The sequence below is a fragment of the Otolemur garnettii genome, unplaced genomic scaffold (genome assembly GCF_000181295.1).
Source record: "Otolemur garnettii isolate 467f Iridium unplaced genomic scaffold, OtoGar3 scaffold00124, whole genome shotgun sequence".
NCBI lineage: Eukaryota > Metazoa > Chordata > Mammalia > Primates > Galagidae > Otolemur > Otolemur garnettii.
This window is the reverse complement of record NW_003852519.1, coordinates 671,871-694,109: the sequence shown is the minus strand read 5'-3', so window position 1 is coordinate 694,109 and position 22,239 is coordinate 671,871. Positions and strand designations below refer to the sequence as shown.

The 22,239-nt window shown below is 44.3% G+C and overlaps 1 non-coding gene and 1 pseudogene across 1 annotated transcript; both read right to left on the bottom strand.

The window, feature by feature from the left end:
* Window positions 1-9,957: 9,957 nt before the first annotated feature.
* LOC111727806 lies at window positions 9,958-10,064 on the bottom strand. Its single transcript, XR_002775266.1, has one exon. It is a non-coding gene; the product is annotated as a U6 spliceosomal RNA (small nuclear RNA).
* Window positions 10,065-10,522: 458 nt separating this feature from the next.
* LOC100961138 lies at window positions 10,523-13,202 on the bottom strand (annotated as a pseudogene).
* Window positions 13,203-22,239: the final 9,037 nt, after the last annotated feature.

Sequence of the window (22,239 nt, the reverse complement as noted above, 5' to 3'; positions counted from 1 at the left end):
AGGGGCTGCTTGGGCAGTAACTGCGTCTACGGACCCAAATGGCACAAACATATGGGGATTCACTGCCAAGAGGTAGCAAGTGGTCTGGCGAGGCCTCCAGTGCTGGGCACTGTGCACACAGCTCTCACCTTGCAGTCACTCTGGGAACAGGGCTTCATCTCTCTTGCTTATCCCTGGATTCCCCGCACCCTGAAGAAACCCAGCCAACAGATACTGCTGAGTGAGTCTGTTGTGCTATCATTTCTCCAAGTAGATTATAAGGGAAAAGTCTGTGTCATGGTCAATGGTGCATCTGCCATATGAACTTCAAGGGATAACATTATAGTGCGTGTTTTGATGGCTTTTTTTTAGACAGTCTCAGTAGGTTGCTCTTGGTAGAGTGCTGTGGCGTCACAGCTCATGGCAACCTCAAACTTCTGGGCTTAAGTGATTCTCTTGTCGCAGCCTCCCAAGTAGCTAGGACAACAGGTGCCTGCCACAATGCCAGGCTAGTTTCCATGGTTTTTAGGAGAGAAATTAAGTTTCAAATCCTGGCTCTGTGCATTAGCAGCCTTGGATTTTGGGCTAGTTACCCAACCCCTTGGAAACTTAGTTTCATTCTACATAAAATGGTAGGCCAAGTGTGTGGTAGGGATTAAAGGAAATGATGTACTTTGTATGTTCAGTATTTCTTTATGTAAATTTTGGGTTCTCCTCATGAGCTTGAATCACATGGACTGCAAGGCTAGTCACTGCATGTCAGAAGAGTAAGCTATCCGTGCTATTTTATCCTTATATGCCGGGAGTCAGGGTGTTCTTGGCATTTACCTCTTGGTATGTCTGGATTCTATGACACATGACTTGCCCTCAAAAAAGGGGACAGAATAGTCTTTCCTGCCTATGGCCACTTCCCAATGTATATTTACTGATGGATGTACGGATTTTATAGGCATTCTCCCATAAATGTAATAATCATTTAGTGGTCTCCTTTTTAAATGGACTGTCCTGTCAATGAGCCAAGTGGTGTTTAGTAACTAATTCCATTGGTAATTTCATTTGGTCCAACCAAAATGTTACCAATTTTATTTTCCATTATTTCTGTGTCCTAATTCACTCAAGCTATCCCAATTCTTCATTTACCTTTAATCCTAATTTTTTGGATAATAATTACTTGCATTTGCTGTTTGTCCTTGTAATTAACAGATACTCTCAACTCTATTGGTTTAATTCTCTGGACAACCCAGTGAGTAAGCAGTATTATTCCTGTCTTAGAGGTGCAGAAAGGGAAGTTTGTGGAGGTTAATTGATTTTACTCAAGGTCATAGCCAACAAGTCGCTAAACCCCTGGGCTGAAGTGTTAGACTCTGGAGTTCAGACTTTTTCCATTGTACTCCAGCTGTCCCTTCTCTGTTCATCAGTCATCAACACTAGCTGAGCTATGAGGATATTCGTATAACTGAGTCATCATCTATCTCTTTCTGTTCCTCCCGGTTTTCCTTCACTATCTCAGCTCTTTCCACTCCCAAGACGGGCTCTAGCTAATTTACCTTATTACATCCTGAGAAGGAAAGGACCTCAGTGGCTGGTTCTGCTTTACCTCTGACTCTTCACAGCTTTTGGCCAGACATCTGAACCATGATCACGACTCTTAACGCAGGGCTTGGAAGGTGCTCTTCCATTACCTGCCCTCCCCCGGTGCAGATGACAGATCAACCACGTGGGGAGAGTGCTTTTCACCTCGATTGTAATAAAAATTTTAATTATTCATCAGTACAGTAGCTGTTAGACAAATGCCCAATTATTATTCATCCATAGCTAAGTAACCTCCTGCTCTTTTTTGGAGTAGTGACAAATGCAGCCCTGCCAGAACTGACAGAGGGCACAGATCAAAGAGAGCTTTGTGTCCTGCTTCCCCAGGAGAGGGGAGGAGAGCCAGTTCATGGCAGGGCTCCCTGCCACGCCTCTGCCTCCTGTCAGCTGGCCCTGGTGCAGCTCCTAGCCTGACAGCCCTGAGTTAGGAGAGCTGGCAGAGGGGGAGGCTTGGAGTCCCCGGCCCGCGGGCCCCCACAGCTGCCGGGCACTGAGCACGGCCCTCCAGGTCACCTGGCAGAGGCTCGCTGGGCGGAACAGCTGCACGGGGCCTTTAGCCAGAGAGCAACAGAATTGCAGACGAGGATCAGGAGAGTGGCTCTTGGTGAGATGGGCTGTGTGTCTGGTTCTCCTTCACAGTCTACAGCGCCTCCCTACTGGGTCTCCTGTAGGCCCAGCTTACTGGGCAGGAACCCTGGATATTCTCCATGGAGGAGAATATCTCCAAGTGGCAGCCCCTTCCCTGCCTGGTTTTACATTCTCCTTTTGGTGACCCTCTCCTGTCAAGCTCCAGCATCTCATGCTGTGGGGGCTTTTCCTGGGCTGGACATTTTTCCTGGTTTCCGCTTTTTGCGACCTTTTCCTCTCAAAATTTACAAGGCAGGGCTTGACCAAAAAGTCTTTTGTGATCCGCCCACAACCGAGGGGGCCTCTCTGCACATTCTGGGGGGCATCTCAGTTTCCTCACATCCCCTCTAGACACCCTGAACCCTTGTAGGGAACTTGCTTCTGGAGGCTTCTACCTGATCCCTCAGCCCTTTTCTGGGGCCCTTTCTGCGCTCTGTGACACCACTCACTGCTCTCTAGATGCCTCTGACTCCTAACCTCATCCTGCCTCCAAGAAGCTTCTTCCAGCATCTCTTGTGCCTTTTGTCATGGGCCTCCAAGGTCACCTCTGGCCTCTCTCCCACTCTCTCTTGCCTTAGCTGCCTGGCCCTTCCTCTACCGGGCCCTTCTGCTGGTGGCCTCTTCCCCCCACCTAACTTGGTTGTACCCATGGGGCCCTGGCCCCTCTATGCTCAGCTTGTTTGAAGCACTCTGCCTTCACCTCGCTGTCCTTCCTGCAACTCACATGCCTCCTAAGGAACACCGCACGTGTAGCTTCCTCTAATGCAGGGTTTCCATTCTCCCCTTTCTGAATCATGTCACTGCTCTTTCATTAGCCCATCATGGCTCCCCACTCACTCAGAGCAGAAACCCAATTCTTTACATGGTCCCTACATGATTGGCCCCAAGTGATGCTCTGATAGCAATAAATTCTACCACTTTCCTCCTCCTCCTCCCTCTCGCTCCTCTAGCTTCACAGTGACACCTGAGCCTGCCTCAGGGCCTTTGCACTTGCTGTCCTCTCAGGCTACAGCACCCTTCACTCAGTGTGAACACCCTTCCCTCTTACTCCTTTCATCTTCCATATTCATCTGTGTGTAGTAATGGCCCACCTCTCCCTTACCCTGCTAACCTAACATGTTTATAGCACTTATCACTCCAACATATTTGTATTTTATTTATTTTCTGCCTCTAGTAGAATCTAAGCTTCATGAGAATAGGGATTTTGCTTTGTTCATAAACAGTGGAGTGCTGGAGACTGAATTGTGCCCAATCCCTAAATTCTTAGGTTGAAGCCCTAACTCCCAATGCGATGGTCTTTGGAGGGTGGGGCCTTTTGAGAGGTGATTAGCCTGAGATGAGGTCCTGAGAGTGGGGGCCCTTGTGATGGGATTAGCACCCTTATAGGAGGAGATACCAGAGAGTTCTCTCCCCCAGCCCCCATGAGGACACAGTGACAAGGCGATCGTCTGCAAGCCAGACCCCACATGAGAACCCAACCATACTGGCTGATCTCAGACTTCCAGACTCTAGAATCATGAAAAATAAGTTCCTGGCTTGGCTCCCCTAGCACAGTGGTTATGGTGCCAGCCACATACACTGAGGCTGGCGGGTTTGAGCCCAGCCCAGGCCAGCTAAACAACAATGGCAACTGCAACAACAACAACAAACTGGCTGGGCGTTGTGGTGGGTGCCTGTAGTCTCAACTACTTAGGAGGCTGAGGCAAGAGAATCGCTTAAGCCCAGGAATTTGAGGTTGCTATGAGCTGTGACACCATGGCACTCTACCAAGGGTGACACAGTGAGACTCTGTCTCAAAAAAGAAAAGAAAAAAGAAAAATAAGTTCCTGATGTTTAAGTCACGGTATTTAGTTGTGGCAGCCTGAGAAGACTACAACATGGAGGCTTGTCATTTGCTTAAGTGATCTGGGATGTCACTGTGGTTGTGGCTTGTTTGCTTCTTGCTGCCACCTCCACCTGCCTGTGGGTAAAGCCCTTCCTATTTGGAGGTCATTGCCACCTGGACTTACCTCCTCCTCCCTGCCCTCCTCTGGTTATTGTTAGACCCTCTGTCCTTGTGACTCTCTCACTGGGAACTTTGGAATCTGCCTTCCCTCTTATTCTTCCTCCAGCTCCATGGTTAACATCCACAAAGGTGATCTGTGTTTCAAACTGCTTCCTCAGTTTCGAGATCTCCTGAAGTCCATGGCACCTGCTCAAAATTATATATATGTATGTATATATATCTTTTTCTTTTTTGTGGCAGAGTCTCACCCTGTCACCCTGGGTAGGGCTATGGCATCAGCCTAGTTCATAGAAACCTCTAACTCCTGGGCTTAAGTGATCCTCCTGTTTCAGCCTCCCAAGTAGCTGGGACTACAGCCTAGCAGGGTATTTTAAAAGATGTTCAGGGAGGCCCTGCGTAGGCTAGCAGCTATACCCTACAGTGGATGGCTGTCCAACACCTTTTGAGCTGCCCTTCCTACACTTTGATGTTCTCCACAGTGCCAGTACTGGCCTCCTAATTTCTCAGCCTCCCTTGCTGCCAAGGGTGGGTATGTGATTTAGTCACTGCCAATCTAATGTTCCCACACAGATCGTTTACTTAAAACCGATTCCTCCAGGGAAGACAGTGTAGGGGCATCTGTTTCACCAGGACGGTGGTAGCAGGGGATTGTTCTAGAGCAGGCAGCTGCAGAGGCTGGTTCCTGAGAGCGAGCTTCACGGTGATGGTGGAGACTCAGCTCCCTCAAAGGGCCGAGTGTTCCTCAAAGGGCACAGTTCCTAGTGTGTGCTGGGGAGTCATTCCTAGATGCTCAGCCAAGAGTCTATTTCTTTACACCTCTCAGCAACTTCTTTGAGCTATCTATATCCCTTCCTGCTTAAACTAGCTGGAGCAGATTCGGACGCCTCTAATGAGAACACTGGCTGCCTAAGCACCCTCCCTCCCTCTCTCCCCTTGGTTCGCAGCCCAAGTCCTGTGATCGTTGACGCCTCTCCTCTCCTTACCTTGATGTCTCCCCCGACCCACTTCTTTCCTCTGCACACATTCAACACATACCCAGCCACTTCCTCTCCTTTTACACCTGGGCAGCTGAGCAGCCTTTTGGGCGACCACACAACCACACAGACCACCCTCATTTGCAGCTCAGCCTCATGTGAGGGTGGGCGCACAGTGCAGTCATCTTTTATTCTCTTGTTATGTCCCACTCCTATTCTCTTTCATAACTTAACACGCTCACCATTCCCTACATGTGTGGCCTTCTGACCCCGAGCAGACAGCACTTAGGTTTCCTGCTTCACCCACGCCCCGGTACCTTCACTCCATGCCCCTTTCAATCTGCATGCATCCTTCTTCTTGCAGGCTGGTGTGGGGCACCCCTTCTGCTACCCAAAGGCACCCTCATCACAATACCTACAGCACTGCCGGCTCCCACCCTCTCTGGGACCATCCTTCATCCCTTATCACCATTTGCTCTGGCATCTTCTGCTATTCTTTCTGTTGTCAAAAAATAACTCCAAAAACAGTTCGTTTGCATCTTGGTTAATTATTTTGTATGCAAATTGTTTCCTCATATGTGAGCAAATCAGTTCTTAAGCTGAGTTAAGGATTTACAAAAAAAGAGTGGAGATTGAGGAAAAACTGCAGACAGAGCACACAGCAAACCTTATCTGCACTTTTTGGGGGGGCCGGGGGTGGGTAGAGTGATTAGCTGGCAGCTCGCAAAGACAGCCAGCCCGGGGCTCTTGTCCTTGAATAGGTTAAGAAGGGATATCAGAGAAAATAACTCCGATTGTTTGTAGGTTTCTGAGAAAGCCTCAAGAGCACGGCGGAGGAGCTCACATTCTGGGCTTTTCTGTGATGTCTACCAGAGGCCTTCCGTCAGCTTCCCTACCTCAGGTTTGATCTCTCACTCTGGAAGCTCTCATAATGCTCAGAGAATTGCCATCCTCAAATCATTCTCCTCTGACCTCCCTGTCAGCAACCCTCCAAGTTCTTCAAACATTTCTGAAAACTCACCTCTTGTCTCTGCTTCCTTACCTCCCTTGTTCCTTAGTCACATGGGTCTGTCTTCTGCACCCCATCATTCCACCGTAAGCCTTGTGCAAAGGTCATTCATGGCCCCAGGGCCAAACACATGTGATACTTTCTTAGTTCTCTTCTTCCTGGAGTTTTCTGCCCCCTTGGACACTTTGGCACCCCCAAGACACCTGTCTGACCTCGTTCTCCATGTACATCCATTGTCATTTAAAGGCTGACATTTTCTTCACATCATGGCCTTAGATACCGGCATCCCCTGGGGTTTTGCTCAGCCAGTTCTCTTCACTCTGGACTCTTGGTATCATTTATCGTCATTTTTTATAGCTAATGACTATATGCTAGTGATTCCCAAACCTGTCAAGTATTGCTAGAAAATCCTACAGAAGAAAATTGCAGTCAAGTGGTGGGGAGAGGATTTGTTTTAGCCTAAGACAGAAATACAAACACTTCAATACGCTCTTGCCATTATTATCCACCTTCACTGGACGGTGACTCAGATGTTTATGATGAGATGATCACATTTGCTAAGGCAACAAAAAGAGCATGATTTTGCCTGGATCTCTCCTTTTCTGCGTTAAGGACTTCAAAATAAAGACTAGGAAGTGGCTGTCCTTTGAGCCACTTTATCTAGCTGTTGTCCCATGAAAACTTCTGTCAGTCAGTATTGACTCTCGTTAGGCACCATCCAAGAAAGGAGAACTTCATCCCTCAGGTGGCCACCATCTACTGGGTCAGGACACCCAGGAGCCATTTTTATGCTCTTAAAGCATAATTAGGGTGCCCTACTCTAAAGCATCAGGAAAAGAGACTTCTTGAGGTGCTGATGTTGCAGTTTACAGTTTTTATACCCAGAATTTGGTCTGAGAACACTGCTAAAATTCCACGGAGGCAGCTGAAGGAACTTTAAGGATTTTGTTGTTGTTGTTTCTTCCTTTTTTTTTTTTTTTAAATAAAAGCTTTATTGGAGTAAAATAGAACCCCCGGGTACACAGGGAAAAGAACACAATTCAGCTGATACAGAACGACAACTTAAAGTCGCCGTTATCCAACACAGTTTGCAATTACTTTTCAATTTCTTAAACAGCTCCCCTAAACTTGTTTTTTAATAGTCTTGCAAATTTTCAGCTGAAACAACATCAGGTTTTAAAAAAAATTGTGAGCCTCAGGGAGGGGACCCATTTTCAAGATGATGAAGGTGACATCAAGAGTCTCCCCCCGACAAGACCAACTCTACCTAAAAATTGCTTACGAGTAACTGGTACTGAGTCCTATGTAATAGTCTACAAATTTCAGAGACCGTCAGGGACTAGTGAAAACACTGATGTAGATGGTCCAGTACGGAGAAAGGGCAAACGAAATAGCTGTTATGTCCTCGTCAGATGAATTCATGTAAGGAAATCAGGGAGGAGCTGAGAAAACACAGGCAATGGCTGCTCAGAAGATAATTAGGACAGAATCCTAAATGCCACATACAGTTAGACAACGTGTGCAAGTGGATGCAATTAGAAAGAAACAAGCAACTTTCTGAGTAGCTGGCCACAGGTCTTTGATAACTCAAGAAGACAGTCAATAGTAGACACAAGAGCCCCCAAGTCTCCTCATCTGCAGATTCAGACCTACATAGTCTTCCCAACGGCCCTAACAGGCAAGGAAATATGCTGTTGGAAAAAGCATGAAGGTAGTTCTGATTTTAAAAAATTGAAACCAAAATTTTCTGCTTCTCCTTCACGAACAATTCCCTTCAAACCCTTCAAGGAAGCACAGGAAACATAACAAAAACAAAATACCACTGATGGTAAAGGGAAGCCCTTTCCTCGCATTACCAATTTGAAAATAATACTTTTGTCATTTTCTACATGTAAACAATCCTGCAGTCATTCTACAATTCCTCTACTGGGTATATATCCAGAAGACCAAAAATCACGCTACAACAAAGATATTTGTACCAGAATGTTTATTGCAGCCCAATTCATAATTGCTAAATCATGGAAGAAGCCCAAGTGCCCATTGAACCATGAATGGATCAATAAATTGTGGTATATGTACACCATGGACTATGATGCAGCCTTAAAGAAAGATGGAAACTTTACCTCCTTCATGTTTACAAGGATGGAGCTGGAACATATTCTTCTTAGCAAAGTATCTCAAGAGTGGAAGAAAAAATATCCAATGTACTCAGCCCTACTGTGAAACTTATTTATAGCTTTCATATAAAAGCTATAACCCAATTATAGCCCAAGAATATGGGGGAAAGGTGTGAGGGAGGGGAGTGGGGGAGGATGGGTGGAGGGAGGATGATTGGTGGGACCATACCTATGGCTCATCTTACAAGGGTACATGTGAATCTTTCTAAATGTACAATATAAATGTCTTAACACAATAACTAAGAAAATGCCACGAAGGCTATGTTAACCAGTTTGGTGAAAATATTTCAAGTTGTATATAAAACCACCACACTGTACCCCATGATTGCATTAATGTACACAGCTATGATTTAATAAAAGAAATACATGTAAACAATCCTATGACTCCCCTGAAAAGTATATGTCCAGTGGCTAAGAGACCTCTGAACTTCAAACAGTTTTGAAAGGAAGAAGATCAGCAAGATACAGAACTTCAAATTCCCAAATAGGAGGAAGATGAGAGAAGACCTTTATATCCAGGCTTTTCGGAAGTTAAAATAAAGACAATAGGAAAAGCTTATTTATCAACAAAGAGTTGAGATGCTTTCAAAAAAAAACTGGTGGAGAAAATAGGAATGCTAAATCCTAGGAGATCTGTAAGCATCTACAATTGGTCCAAGTTAAAGACAGAACTGTCCAAAAAACATTTAAAACTGTTGAAAACTAGTTGATGAGTTTTTGTTCCTGTAACGACTCACAAAACATGTTCATTTTGGTCTCTTTTGCAATTTTCTGTTTTACTATAAAGAAAGAGTTGGATTGTTCTCTCCTATGATGTTTCTCTAGTACCACTGATCAATAATTTTCTACTTTGCTATTTTTATAAGTCCTTGTTAATCTGTACAGTAAACGCAGGGGATAAGCCGTATACACACATCCCATACTTACAAATAGGCAATTTTTAGAATGTGAGTATACAGGATATTATGTAAGCAACTGTCCCCTTACTTGAAAACTTGTTTCCAAACAATTTTTTTTTTAATGCCTGTCAGTGTAATGGAACATTACCTAATAAAATGTCAAAAGCTATAACAACTTATTTTTCTTTTTAAGGGAAATCACAAAACAGGTGAACAACCAAATCAAGGCTGGTTTTTCTTTTCTTTCTTTTTTTTTTTATTGAATGGTAACTATGTACATTAACGCACTTCTGGGGTACAGTGTGGAGTTTTCACACACAATCCGAAATACTTCCATCAAACTGGTTAACATAGCCTTTATGTCATTTTCTTAGTTATTATTTTAAAATGTTCACATTCTACTCTTAGAAAGATTCACTTGTACCCTTGTAAGATAAACCTCAGAAGTGATCCCTCTAATCCTCCTCCCTCCACCCATTCCCCCCTTCCATCCCCTCCCCCCGTATTCTTAGGCTGTTATTAGGTTATAGCTTTCATATAAAAGGTATAAGTTAGTTTCATAATAGGGGTGTGTACATTGGATACTTCTTCCTCCATTCTTGTGATACTTTGCTAAGAAGAACATTTTCCAGCTCCATCCATGTGAACATGGAGGATGTAAAGTCTCCATCTTTCTTTATGGCTGCATAGTATTCCAAAAAATATGGAACGCTTCACGAATTTGCATGTCATCCTTGCGCAGGGGCCATGCTAATCTTCTCTGTATCATTCCAATTTTAGTATATGTGCTGCTGAAGCAAGCACAAAGCTGGTTTTTCTATGTGATAAATACTTCTGGAACTCAGTACAGTAAATAAAGTTTGCGTGCAATTTAAATATTTTAAATAACATTTGAAGCAAATCAACTTTTTGCTTCATAATTACTGGTGTATTAACTCCCCTCCCCGTTAACAGCCATGGGGACCTCTTCCCTAGTTCCAAATAGGAATCATGAAGACCAGGTATTTTCTTAAGTGTTTTCTGCACATCATACTAAATAACACACAAAGAGTCAAAGAGTTCAAAAACATTTTTCTTAAAGGTAGGTATTACTCTTTAAAGTGGGCATGTTAATTGCTGAGAAAAAGTCCACTCAACTATTTCCATTAATTCCCCTGGTCCATTTGGTCACTGGTAGTGTAAAAAAGTCAAGTAACAGGATCAACAGGTTGGTTTATCCACTGGCTGCTGCAGACGACGCCAGGTGCTCCAAGGCCGACATTCTATGCAATATAGTTGTACTGATTGGGATTTTCTTTCTCTCTTTCCATGTAGTCCTGGTCAATTAAGGATTCTATCCTCTTCTTAACATCAGCAGGCTTCACTGGGAATTTCAATTGCTCGTACACCTCTGAAACAAGGAGATTGTAGCTAAGTGTCTTTCTCATCTTCATAATTCGTACAATCGCAGCGTCAATTTGATACTGTCTGTCTTGAAATACCCTTTCCGTAGTGCTTGCTTGTTCCTCAATTGTTTCTTTCATTTGTATTTGATTGATCTTTACCCTGAAAAGTCTGTGTTTGAAATCATCATTACAAATGAACTTGTCACCATCTTCAATATCTTTGCCCTTTGGATTTTTCTCCAGAACTCTAGCTTTGCCACAGGCTAAGGATTGCAGCGTTCTCCTTAACTCTCCATCCTCTATGCCGGTAGTCTGCTTGATCTCTTCTAAACTGAACTCTTCTCCCTCATTAAACATTAGCAGCACCCGTGTTTGAAAAAGAGAGACCTGCAGTTCTTTTTTACCCTCTTTAAATTCTGCTTTTAGCACACAGTGGCCTAGGGTTGATTGCCACTGAAGTTTCCTGCCACTGTGCTTGCCTAAATAAAACGTCTTGAAAATCTCCTGAAGTTTTACCATCTCGGGTGGTAAATGGACTTCCATAGGCACATACGTTGGCCAATAACCCATTGTCAGGATATTCACAGTTAATTCGATATTCCCAGGTACATCCTGACTCTGCATATACTGTTTGAACTGAATCATGATGTCTTTAGAAAGTTCCATGTCTTTAAACATTCCTTCAAGTTTGCTGGTGAAAGCAGCTCCGCATTCATGTTTGAGTTTGGACAGCATTGACTTTTCGGCATCTACAGAGGCACTCTTCCCAACTAATAAGCATTTGGCTAAAGCTTTCTTATAGAAGGCCTCAAAAACATCCTTGCCATGGATGAATCTAAATATGATCATAATTTTATCCAACATTTTCTCAAGTTCTTCATCCGTAGTGCCTTTGTTGTCCGCACGAAGCTTTGAATCTACATACTTAGCTATAAGTTCCGCAGGTTTATTTGGCCTTCTGTTAATGAACGTTTCAAATGCTTCCTTCATGGCGTTGATAAATTTTTCATTCTTCAGAAAGCAGATATCAATTATGTGGTCAACTTTGTCTTTGAAATCCAGCAGTTCTTGAACCATAGTTTTATCTTTTTCAGGATTAATTACAATAGTGGCACCAAATGTCTTGATATAGTCAACCCACTGTTGCAAGAGAACCTGAACTCCCCCCTGAACTCTACTGAAGAGCTGATACAGAAGAGACAAATCTTGAATTCGGTTTTCATCCAGGAGCTTATTTAAACCTTTCTGAAGAATTGCTGTTAAGTGTTCACCTAGAAGTTGTTTTTCTACAGTAGCAATTAATGACTTCCGGGTGGTCTGAGCTAAGTAAGTATTAAGTCTGTCTGCTTCTTCTTCTAGGCGTTTGTTAACATGATGAAGATATTCGGGAACCTGTCTTTCTTGCATTAATTTTTGGCCTTCATCTGCATACAGCCGGTTAGTTTCTTCCAAAAATCGTTGTTCAAAAGAATCTTGATAAATTTGCAGATCAGAGAGCATGCTTAAAAGGCTTTGGAGTAACTTTCTATCAATGGCTTCACCATTCCTTTCCCTCTCAATCAAGAGAAGAATGCCATCAATTGTCTTATTCTGAACTTCCTGATCATTTATGATATGAGCCCTAAATAACTCCAGGCCCATGTCCCAAATGGAGGGTAGCATTGAATTCTGAAGAATGTAGGTTCTATCCAGAAACAAAAAAATGCTCCTGATCACGATCATGTGTCTGTAATGGTTTTGCCAGCATCTATCGATCTTCCTTAGAAAAAGAACACCATCCAGTGAATCCTCTCTGAACTGGTGAATCTGGGCTTTGATGTGATCCTCACACATCTGGCTCAGTTGTTCGTACAAGTTTGCAGAAATCTGGTAAGAACAGAGGTTTTCTACAGCCTGGTAGAGTTCTTCTAAATTGTACTTAATTGAAGTACTATTCTGGATAGCTTCTACTGCTTCTTTCAGTTTTTGCCAGGTTTCTTCTGCATAGTTTTCTGGTAATTTAGGCTTATCTTTAAAGTTCTTGATCACTAACTTCTTAGCAGAGCCAGGCTTGGTGTTAGCAAAGCTGGAGACGGTGGTAGATGATTTGGCGAGGCTGTCTGCGTGATGCACTGAAGCCACGGAGGAGATTGGTGTGGTCTGATTTTCAAGATGCTGCTGCTGAGATGTTGCAGCAGTTGGTGACGTGGAGGAGGAGGAGGAGGATTCCTCGGCCATCTCCCATCAAACCCTACAAACTCTAGGGTGTCTTCAAAATGCAGCTTCTTCTGTATCGGGTGGCTGGAAGAAGCCACTGAAACCCCCAGGCAGAAGGACAAGTTGAAGGGGTCGCCGAATGTCCAGGTTGTAAAAGAGGAGTGGAAGAGGAGGAAGAGGTGGACTCAAAGTCTTCTCCCGTGTTACTGCCGCTACTGCCGCGACTGCTGCTGCTGTTTCACCTTCTCGTCTTGGCAAAGGTGGGCAGAGTGGTGCTGGTCTTACCATCAGTGGCAGATCTGACCTCCTGAGCAGCAGCAGCATCTGAGGGATTGGGAGAAGAAAAACCTGTTGGAAACATGAGAATAGCAGGGTCAACAGGCAGAGGCGCATCAGCGTGGAAATCACCTACGTGCCCACCAACCCAGGAATGGATCAACAAGCTGTAGCATATGTATACCATGGAATACTATTCGGCCGTTATAAAAGATGGAGACTTTACATCTTTTGTATTAACGTGGATGGAGATGGAACACATTCTCCTTAAAGCATCACAAGAATGAAGAAGCAAGACTCCATTGTACTCTATTCTAATATGAAGGCAGTAGATACATGGTGGAGGGTAGGGGAATGAGCAAGTGGGGAGAGAGGAGGAGGGAGGGGCCGGGGGAGGGAAGTCATGGTGTACGGCACACCTCTTGGGGGCAGGACACAATTATAAGAGGGACTTTACCTAGAAAATGCAGTCAGTATAACCTAATTCTTTGTACCCTCAATGAATCTCAAATAATAAAAAATTTTTACAAAATATACACACACACCCCCTCATATGTGTATGTGCCTGTGTGTATGTAGGAGAGAAGGTGGTAATGCTGGAGGGGGGGGGAGAAAGAAGAGAGGAGAAACACAGCGGCCGAGAAGGGAAGTGAGGTGGGCTACACTGGGGGGGGGGGGAATGGCAGGGTTTGGGAAGGGGGCTAGGCTGACACCAGGAGTGAGCAGAGAAGGGGAGAGTGAATGAGGAGGCAGACAGGTAAATGGCTGTGCCTCACCTCCCTGCTTTTCTCTCTCTCCCCTCCCCTCTCTGCTGGAGTGACTCAGTCGCGGCATGAAGGTCCATGCCATCCTCTTCCCGTGGAGCTACCCCTCTGCCACCCAGAACTCCCCTCCGCCCACCTGCAGCACAAATTATCTCTACCTTTTATTTGGACTTTTAGTCACTCTTTGGTTTGGCATTTTCTGGGCCTCTGACATCCTGTGTAGATAGCTGGGTCCTTGAAGGCAGAGGCCATGGAGGTTACACGCGACCCATTTCTAGTGAGGAAAGAAACATCGGAAAGAGTGTTGGAGCAGAAGGAACGTAAACTGTGAGTCAAGAAAACACCTATGTGGGTTCTGCTCAGTTGCTTATAGATTGTGTGACCTTGGGGTAATTAGTTATATGTATCGGAAACAGTCCTTAGGTAAATACAGGAATAAAAATTTATTGCTGGGCGCAGTGGCTCACGCCTGTAATCCCAGCACTGTGGGAGGCTGAGGCAGGAGGATATCTTGAGCTCAGGAATTTGATGCTTGTTTGAGTGAGAGTGAGATCATTACTCATGAAAAAAATTGAAAAAAAACCCAGCTGGGCGTCACGGTGATCTCCTGTAATCCCAGCAGCTTCAGAGGCTGAGGCAGCAGGATGCCCACAGCGTGAATCTGAGGTTGCAGTGAGCTACAACGCCACTGCACTCAGCTGAGGGCATAGGGTAGAACTCTGTCTCGACAAAACAAACAAACAAACAAAATAATAAGGAAAAAAATTCACTTCATCAGTGAATAAATAAAAATTAATAAATAAATAATTAGTGAATAAATAATAAATAATAAATTAGTGAATAAATAAAAAATAAATAAAAATTCACTTTATCAGTCATGTGGTGGTCACAGAAATTAGATGAGACATCACAGGTAAAGCACTTGGCATTTATTAAATGTCTCCAAATGGTAGCTGTTGGCGGTGCTATTAATAGATGATTAATATTTTTTGCTCCTGTTGCTTTCCCCTTTATCCCTGGAGAATTCACTCAGTGTATTATGTCTGCATAGTGGCTAATTTCTCTCAGCCCTCTACTGTACATACAGCACACTTAGCCATTTATCAGCACTGGCGAATATTAATGCATATCCTGCTTTTATGTTTATGGTTTGTGTTCTAAACTCACGTGTAAGGTTTCTGAAGTTGGAATTCTGCTCTATAGCTCTTGAATCCTTATTGGTTTTACACACTATCCATGAATAGTAGATGCTCAATAAATATTTGGTGACAGTGAATAACACTTCACCCTAGGATATAATCAGGCCCCTGCTGGGGTGAAAGTACACCCCTAACCTTCACTCTATATTCTACTTCCTCATTCTGCATTCCATAATACAGCCCCAGCCCACCCAAGCTGGCACCAACTGTGGTAGCCCAGGCTGGAACAGATTGCTGTGCAAATACTTGGCAAAGAAATAATCTATTTGTGGATAAGCAGATATTGGCTGTATCCCCAGTAGAGTTATGAATTGTCACTATCAACACCTATGAGTCACTAATGTGGTGGGCCGAGTGATTTTTCTGCAAAGCTTATAGGGCACATCATACCCCAAATGACACTATTTCTGTTTTCTGTTGCTATAACAGAAACCACAGCATGGGTAACTCCTAAAGGCATTTATTTCTCACAGTTCCAGAGGCTGGGAAGTTCAAGAGCATGGTGCCAGCATCTGGGGAGGGTCACCCCGGGGCAGAAAGTGGAAGTAAGTGCATGAGGTAGAGAGAAGAAATTGGGCAAACGCATCCTTTTTTAAAGTCAGAAACCTACTTGCACGACAGCTAACCAGTTCCTTGATAACATCATTAAGGCATTCAGGAGAGTGGACCCCTCACGGTGTAATCACCACTTAAAGGCCTCCTTCGTAATACAAAGGCAATTAAGTTTTCTACATGTTCACTTTGGGGGGTATGTTCAGCATTCTACTCCTGGTCCCCCCGATTTATATACTTCTCACATCCAAAATAGAGTTGGCCTTCTGTTGATACTGATTTGAACGGTGCTGGTCCCCTTAGGTGGTTTTCTTCAACCTCTGTTACCTGGGAGGCAGCAAGAACAATTTTTCCTCCTCCTCCTCAGCATGAAGACAAAGCTTAAGACCTTTATGATAATCCACTTCCACTTGATTAATAGTAAATGTATTTCTCTTCCTTATGGTTTTCTTTACATTTTCTTTTCTCTACCATTATTGTAACACAATATGCTATATAAAGACATATCCCATACAAAATGTGTTAATTCTTTGTTATCGGTAAGGCTTCTGGTTAATGGTAGGCTACTGGTAGTTAATTTGGGGGGGATGATTGGGGATGAAAGGAATTAAAGGGGCTACAGGGAGGTGGGAGAGAATTACGGTCTTCTGGACAAGAAAGTGGGAAGAGACCCTGAAGCAATGCGAGGAATTTTAGGTGCATGTGACCTAGTTAACCAAGTATGTGCGGTCCCTGTAAAAGATAACTGCTAGCTTGTGATCCACGATCTTTAGCCCATAAATTATCCCCCCATAAAACAAAAATAAGGATTCCCAGCCCAGAACAGTACACAACCATGGTTGCCACAAACACTGTGAGATGTTGCCACACCATCACTAGTAAAATAACAGTTTATAATTATTGATACAGAGTAAAGAAAATTGGATTGTGTGAGGACAGCATGGCCACAGGACAGCATGCCTGAAGGCCTAAGGGGAACCAGAAGGAATTCTTCCTGTAAACACAGGAGGAATTGGGATGAAAGTACTTGTATTGGTGTATTGTCTTTGTGTGGTGTCTCCGCTCACTGTCTGGAAAGTCTATGCTTATCTCTGCTTTCCTTTAAATGAAATATACTCTTTTTCTTTACCTTAAATAAACTGTACTTCTTTTTTGGCTATATTAGAACCCCACTGCCTCATTTTCTATTACCCTAGTTTCTTGCTCTCCCTTTGACTCAAATAACTGGTTGTTCTTCTGGGTGAACCAAATCAGCTTCACAGAACAGCTCAGAGGTGAATTCATACCTCTAAACAGGGGAGTCAAAAGTTATAGGTGGATTTTCAACTATGCAGGGGGTAGGCACTCTTAACCCCCCATATTATTCAAGGGTTAACTGTACATTCATTTCATCTTAAGAGCCCCACAATCTTAACTTGTTCTAGCGTCAAGTCAAAGTCCAAAGTCCAGATTCTCATCTTAATTATGTATGAGTGAGACTCAAGGCACGTTTTATCCTGAGGCAAATTTCCCCAGATATGAGCCTGTGAAACTGTATAAGTTACCTACTTCCAAAATACAATGGTGAGACAGACATAGGATAGACCAGGCGTCCTCAAACTATGGCCCGTGGGCCACATGCAGCCCACCTAGGACATTTATCTGGCCTGCAGCTGACTCGTTCTGGGGCCTGCAGTCTGGCCCTCCAATGGTCTGAGGGATGGTGAACCGGCTCCCTGTTTAAAAAGTTTAAGGACCCCTGGGATAGACACTCACATTCTAAAAGGGAGAAAGAGGTGAGGAAAGATGGGTAACCAGTCCCAAGTGAGTCCAAAACCCAACAGGGAAAACGAAATTCCTTTTTAAAGCTGGAAAATAATTTCCTTTGACTTCTTGTCTTATATCCTGAACTGGTGCAGGACTGCACCACGAAGAACTTGGGCAGCCCTGACCCCAAGGCTTTTTGCGGGGCCGAGCCCATGCCTCCGCTGTCTTGAATTGGTGTTGCATGCTGGTAGCTATAGCTTTTGAGTCTTGGTAGTGGTCCTGCTTCCAGGGCTCTACTAGGCATTACCCTCTCAGGGGCTGCCTGTGATGGCCCTGCTCCTAAGACACATCTCTGTCTGGCCCCCTGGTGGTCTGCAATGTTCTTAGAGATCCAGGTGGAGGAAACATGCCCCATGGCTTTTGTATCCCGTACACCTGCAGACTCAATACCAGATGGACACTCCCAGATTGGCCATTTGCACCTTCTGGAGCAGCAAGTCCAGCAAGTCAAGTGGCCCTGGGGTTGCTTAAACCACAGCTGGGTTGTCTGGGGAGCACTGTGCTGGAATGCCTGGAGAAGAGTCCTGAGCTGGCTCCAGGCAAAGAGCCTATTAAGGGTTGCTAGGTCTGTTCCCTAAAAGCATTCTGCCCTTGGCTCGGCATCCGTAGCTCAGTGGTTAGGGTGCTGGCCATATACACTGGAGCTGGTGAGTTTGAACCCAGCCCAGGCCTACTAAACAACAATGTCAATTACAACCAAAAAATAGCCGGGTGTGGTGGCGGGCGCCTGTAGTCCCAGCTACGTGGGAGGCTGAGGCAAGGGAATCACTTAAGCCCAAGAGTTGGAGGTTGCTGTGAGGTGTGATGCCATGGCATTCTACCAAGGGCCACAAAGTGAAACTCTGTCTGAAAAATGAAATAAAAAACATTCTGCCCTCTCAGAGCTCTGGGCCTATGATGGGAGGGCAGCCTTGAGGATCTCTGAAGTGACTTTGAGGTCTTTCTCCCATCGTCCTGATGAGCAGCCTCTGGGGCCTTTTGTGTGTACTGTGGTAGTCCCCCTTTATTCACAGGGTACTGTAGTAGTCCCCTGTTATTCACAGGGAATATGTCCCAGGACTCTAAGTGGAGGCCTGAACCCAAGAATAGTACCAAACCCTGTATCTACGATGCTTTTTCCTGTATGATGAAGTTTGATTTATAAATTATGCACATTAGCAACAACGATAATAAAATAGAACAACATAACAATATACTGCGATGAAAGTCATGTGAATGGCCTTCCTCTCTCACAACATCTTATCATACAGTCCTCACCCTTCTTGTGATGCTATGAGACGATGTAATGTCTATGTGATGAGATGAAGTGAGGTGAACGATGTAGGCATTGCAGCACAACGTTTACGTGCCAGGCTACTAGTGACCTTCTGTGTAAACACCCCGTCTACCTGCAGCAAATGGCCTGGTGTCCCTTGTTTCAGGGACACCTGTACCGAAGTCTTCGTATAGTAGGTCCAGTGCTTTCTGGTGCAACACATGGCCCTCAGTCAGCACGCACTTTCTGTTCCTATCTTCCACCCATGAATTTAGTGCTTTTGCATCTTAACTAAGCACTTATCACACACTGTGGCAGCAACTTTTGCACCTGAGGTGTGACGGCAGAACTCACACACATTTCTTTTTCCTTTCTCACAATTTCACAGATAGAAGATTCTTTCTTGCCATAGATCTTAGCAATCTCACCATGTAATTTTTTTTTCTATATTAAGTTGAGAAATTTTACTTTTTTTTTCTTTTTTTTGAGACAGAGTTTTACTCTGTCGCCCTTGGTAGAGTGCCGTAATGTCACAGCTCACAGCAACCCCCAACTCCTGGGCTTAGGTGATTCTCTGGCCTCAGCCCCGAGGAGCTGGGACTACAGGCACCTGCCACAACACCTGGCTATTTTTTTGTTGCAGTTTGGCAGGGGCTGGGTTTGAACCCGCCACCCTTCGTATATGGGGCTGGTGCCCTACTCACTGAGCCACAGACGCTGCCTACACATTTTCACTTCTTGAGTGAACTATTAAAATAGCCTCCTAACGGGTTTTATTGATTTTTGGTCTTTTTAAAAATTTCTTCAGTTCTACTGGGAAATTTTTTCTAACAAAAGCAATCGGATCATGAAGCACATGTGGCAGAAGGCATTCAATCATGCCCATTATTTATAGGGAAAAACCCTAAGCAGTTACATGGTGTACAAAACACTTTCACTGTTAGTTCCCTGTCTCCCCTGACTCTAGTCTCTCTTGCCTGTGTACCTTCCTCTACTCACTCCACATATGCCTCTAAACCTTTCTGTATGCCAGTCCTTCTCGGAATGTCTTTTCCCTTCTTTACTAGAAAACTCCTACCCCTAGTTCAAAGCCCAGTTCCAAAATTATTTCCTTGATACTGTCTTTCTTAGCCCCCTCAGTAGAGCCTCTCATCCCTCTGGGTTTCTATAGAACTTTGCAGCCCTGACCCCTGCAACGGCATCCTTCAGATTGTGCTAAAATTGTTTATTTTGAAAGCCGTCTTCACTACACTTTGAGCCCAGGGACTTACTGTACGTATCTGTCCCCGGTTTCAAACACTGTGGCCGTTATATAGTGAGTGCTAACTGAATGTCTGCTTAAGGAGCAATGAGCAGCATTTCATCCTCCTGGTTTTTGTTGATACAAAAATTCGATATTTTCTCTATCTTTCTCTGGGCTTTCCTTTCTATAGGATGAGAATGTATAGGTTTAACTGCTTAGTTGGTATGAAGAGGTTTATGAGAGTTTCACACCTTACCACCACCAAATCTCCTAAGCTAACTTCCTTCTGCAATGCTGGGTCATCCACTTACTGACTCTTACGGTGTGGAAGGGGTTTTGAGGAATCGATCGGTCCCTCCTTCTTAAGGCAGGACTTGGGCTTTTGCTCCACTGAAAGTGGGAGACAGCTGTCGTGGTTCATCCCTGCAATCCTAGCATTGTGAGAGGGTGAGGCAAGAGGATTTTTTTGAGCTGAGAAGTTCAAGACCAGCCTAAGCAAGGTCAAGACCTCATCTCTACTAAAAATAGAAAACCTAACTGGACATGGTGGCACGTGTAGTCCCAGCTACTTGGGAGGCTGAGGGAGGAGGATCAGTTGAGCCCAGGAGTTGAGGTTTCTAGGAGGTGTGATAATGCCACTCTATGTGGGGTGACAGATGGACATGAGAGAGAGAGAGAGAGAGAGAGAGGGAAAAGGAAGGGAAAAAAGTAAGGGAAGGGAGGAAGGAAAGAAAGTGAGAGGGAGGAGAGGACTGTGTAATTTCAGATCTCGACAATATTTCCTTGCACATTTTTCTGTTCAAACATGTGTCCGACAGTGAGTGGGGTAAGTCATCATGATTGTGGACAGGATGGGTTATAAGGATGACAGGAATTGAATGTTAAGGTAACAAAGTAGATATTTCATTCCAGGACAAAGAAAGTAAAAATAAATGCCTTGTCACCAGAATTATCCTAACTTCCTGCAGATCTCTTTGATGAAGATTAGGGTGGAACTATGACTAACGTGTCTGAAAAACCTAGGTGAGGAGGTGGTGCCTGTGGCTCAAAAGAGTAGGGCACCGGCCTCATATGCAAGAGGTGGCGGGTTCAAACCCAGCCCCAGCCAAAAACTACAAAACAAACAAAACAAACAAACAAAAACCTAGGTGAGGGTATTTCAACTGCCTCCGTCTTTCCCTCGTCTCATTTCCTGCTTTCTTGCATTGTTACAATTTTAGTACAATGAAGTGCTGAACTGTCACCGCATCCATACTGACATGATTCAAATGGAGACTGGCATTAGACTCCCACTCTCCGAAGCCCATCAAGAAGGGATTTGTCTCTATTTTCTAAGGAGGATTTATCAGTTGATGTTTTTACCCCGTGCTTTCTCCCCTCTGAATCAGTTTATGTGTGTGTTTTTTCTGTTCTCCATTCCCTTGAATATAAATAGATAAACTGTTGCACCAGCCCCATCAGGGAGATGTCTTAGCAGTTTGGAGTGTGGCTGATGCCGTGTCACACATTAGGGAGCAACTGTTGTCACACGTCTTAATCCTTAACCAAGTTTGTTGTGCTTCCTCTGAAGAATAGTACAACCTGGAAAACTGCCCAGAGAGATGCAAATGATATTTGCATTCCTTGTAGGATGTAATTTATTCAAACAGGTACTGTGCCAGGCACTAGAGGTAGGGCATGGTCCTTGCCTTCATGGAGCTAATTTTCTACTGGGGGAGCAGAAGAATAAAGCAAATGAGTAGATAAAACATTAAAAACAATAAAAAATGTTATTGAGGAAGCAATAAGTAAGAAGGTGAAGTAGAGGATTAGAGGAGTGGCTTAGTTTATTTTTGTTTTGTCATTTTTTTGAGACAGAATCACCCAGGCTAGAGTACCGTGGCATCATCATAGCTCACAGCAACCTCAAAGTCCTGGGCTCAAGTGATCTTCCTGCCTCAGCCTTCTGGGTGACTGGGACTACAGGTGCCACCATGGAAAGATAATTTTTCTATTTTTTGTGGAGACAGGATCTTGCTGTCGTTCAGGCTGATCTCAAACTCCTGACTTCCCCCACCCAAGTGACCCTCCCACCTTAGCCTCCCAGAGTGCTGGGATTGCAGGTGTGAGTCACGGCGCCTGGCTGTGACTTACTTTTGATAGGTTGGTTGGAGATGGTTTTGGGGAGGTGATGCTTGTGCTAAGACCTGAAGTACAGAAAGGAACTAGCTTGATGCACAGCAGAACAAACACCTTTCCATGCATGGGGAATATGTGCATGTAGCAAAGATCTTTAAAAATACTTTTTTTTTTTTTTTTTTTTT